We start from the raw sequence: 3,164 nt of genomic DNA, 5'->3' as shown, positions 1-3,164 counted from the left end.
CAATCTGTGAAACATTTCTAAAGCGTTTGTTTAAAATCCAATAATTTAATATGCTTAAATTAATTATTACTCATGATCGACATATTTCTTGCAGTTATTTTTGATTGATGCGCTAATCGGATACGGACTCATATACTATCCACATACTACAATAATGCAAACTTATTTGTGACGTTCGATATCATGCATATTGTCCCAATCAACAAGTAGATACAGGCATATTGAAAAGCGGCCTAACTCAGTTTATAGAAATTGTGAAACATAAACATTTGCTTTGGAGAAATTCTCGTCCGTTATTCGGACATCATAAGGCGAATTGTTATTGTATATACAAACTATACACATTCAACATCATATCCCAAGTGTGTTTTGATTAGACATTCACATTTAATAAATTATTGGTCGATTTTCATAATAGAAGAGTTAAATGTTGTATTTCGTCACGATAACAAACTATACGTTAAGCTGGTTCGCGCTTACTTAATCATTATATCTATGATTTTTACAAATAGTTTTGTATTTGATGTAATGCAAAGCACAATGCGATTACTACTGTAGTACTAACCAAAGCAATATACAATACATACATATAATGTTCTTTGTATTATCATAATTCGTGATATTAAAAATATGCGATAGGAATTGGGGCATGAAACTTAGTAATATGTACAAGATCTCAAAGCTTTATGTCAAACGTTCTCAAATATAACACACGTATGATCACTCTGAGCATATCAAACTCTTGACGCAATTTTTGGACAATTTATTATCTATTTACTTAAAGATAATTTTCTAGAAACACTTTTTTTAAGTGAAAAGAAAGAGGAAGCAAGTACTGGACAAACAAATATAAAATATAATCCAAAATACGCAAAATGCCATTTTCAGAGTGGGCTCGTTATTATGGAATCCTACATCAGTCTTGGCTCGTTATTATGGAATCTTCATCAGTCTGGGCTCGTTATTATAAAATCTTCATCAGACTGGACTCGTTATTATGGATTCCTACATCAGACTGGACTCGTTATTATGGATTCCTACAACAGACTGGACTCGTTATTATGGAATCCTACATCAGACTGGACTCGTTATTATGGAATCCTACATCAGACTGGACTCGTTATTATGACTCGTGCGTCGATGAAGAGCGTAGCAAGCTGCGTGAATTAATGTGAATTGCCGGACACATTGAACATCGACATCTTGAACGCACATTGCGGCCCCGGCTATCTGCCGGGGCCTCGCCTGTCCGAGGGTTGGCTTAACGTACTCCCGAGCAATCAGTGTGCTAGAAGTCTCGTAGCGGCGGACTCGGACACCACGAAGCTGGGCTGTGACGCGTCACACTGGCCCACCAGCGACCGGTCCGTCCGTCTCGAGATCATATGTGTGGCGGTCTCGGCGCTAGCGTGCACTCGCAAAGCGGCGTGACGACAGGGCTCAAAGGGCCTCTTGTCTCGCGCAGCCGAAAACCATACCATAACCAACATTGGACCAGACGAGATTGCCCGCTGAACTTAAGCATATCAGTAAGAGAAAGAAAACAAACTAACGAGGATTCCCTCAGTAACGGCGAATGAAGCGGAAAGAGCCCAGCACCGTATCCCCGGCTCAAACGGGCCGCGGGAAATGTGGTGTATAGGCGGCCGATTGGCGTCTCCGACCGGTCTTCGAGTCCTCCTGATCGTGGCCTTGTCCAGAGCGGGTGTCAGGCCCATGGCGGGACTCAGTCGGGGCGCCTTTGAGCCGCCTCGGAGTAGGGTTGCCTGGGAATGCAGCCATAAGCGGGTGGTAAACTCCATGTAATGCTAAATACTGGCGTGAGTCCGATAGCGGACAAGTACCGTGAGGGAAAAATGAAAAGAACTTTGAAGAGAGAGTTCAAGAGTACGTGGAACCGCATAGAGACAAATTGGTTGATCCGCAGAGTTCACGCGGAGAATTCGGCCCGGCAGGCGGGGCCTTGCGCCGGTCGAGATTCGTCTCGGACCTGGCTGGCGCGCCGGCACTCGCAGGCAGGGTGCACTTTCCCCGGCTAGCGGAAAACCACGACCGGCTCGGTGACGGTTAGGAGCCCGGGGGGGAGGTAGCCGTGCGTGGCTCGCGCCGCGTGTAGAACGTACAGCCCTCCAAGGTGGACTCGCCGCCGGACCAAGGATGCTGCCGCGGCCATACGCCGCGGGCCGTTTGGGTGCGTTCGACATTGGCCACGCTGCTCGCAGCGGGTCAAGACCGAGCGCCTGGTACGGGTGTCTTCGCATTCGATGAACAAGTCGCATGGAGGCGTCCATGATGAAACTCGCACTTATCCGCGTGCATTTTGCACAGGTTTTGGATGCCGACAAAGCGTCAAGCGACGAGCAGTCGTGGTGTGAGGGGTGGACTGCGGTCGCTCGACAGAATGTCGAATAACGCGCGGTCGACTCACGATCGTCACTCTCCATTAAACCCGGTTATCGTCGCACGACGATTATTCGCTGGTACAAGCATATTCGCCCGACCATGGTCACTCTCATTAAACCGGACCCTGGTCATCAGGGAAGGTTGTTAATTATAAAGTTATTTATTAAAGTAAAATTGACATGGTTTGAGTAAACGTAATGATTTCGTTTCCCATGACATACTTCCCCTGCTCATATTAAAAGTCTCCTGACTTTTATGTACTCTTACTTTAAGATGCAAAAGAATGAAAAGGAAATGGTTAAAAGAAAGTGCGGTTAAAAATAGCTAATGTTACAACAGAAACAAAATGTGCATGTTTGCTAGTCTCCAACTCAATACGTAAATGTACCTACTTTAGGTCAAACATTAAATTTAATGAGATAACTCGTCAACCGAGAGAAACAATATAAGCTACACAATTACTACCTTTAAGGTAAGTTATACATAATTATTATTTATTATATGATGCTTTTACAATTTAAACAATATCCAACTTCATTTGCAACGTAATATTACTGCGTCAATTTCCTAAAGCATCGAATAGCATAGGCTATATATGTAAACATTTCAATATCAGAATATATGTGCTTGGTAAACACGCTATATTTATTGAAAGATAAAAATACTAGAAGATTTGATATGTTGCATTTCTATCCCAACACTTAGTACTAGCATACACGGTGTACACTAAAGTAATGCAAAACAAAATAAAGAGATATAAT

General features: G+C 43.4%; 1 pseudogene; it reads left to right on the top strand.

The window, feature by feature from the left end:
• The first annotated feature begins 1,114 nt into the window (after positions 1-1,114).
• Positions 1,115-1,259, top strand: LOC127865334 (5.8S ribosomal RNA; annotated as a pseudogene).
• Positions 1,260-3,164: the final 1,905 nt, after the last annotated feature.

This window comes from Dreissena polymorpha, chromosome 1 (assembly GCF_020536995.1).
Source record: "Dreissena polymorpha isolate Duluth1 chromosome 1, UMN_Dpol_1.0, whole genome shotgun sequence".
Lineage (NCBI taxonomy): Eukaryota > Metazoa > Mollusca > Bivalvia > Myida > Dreissenidae > Dreissena > Dreissena polymorpha.
This window is presented reverse-complemented; position numbering and strand designations above follow the sequence as displayed.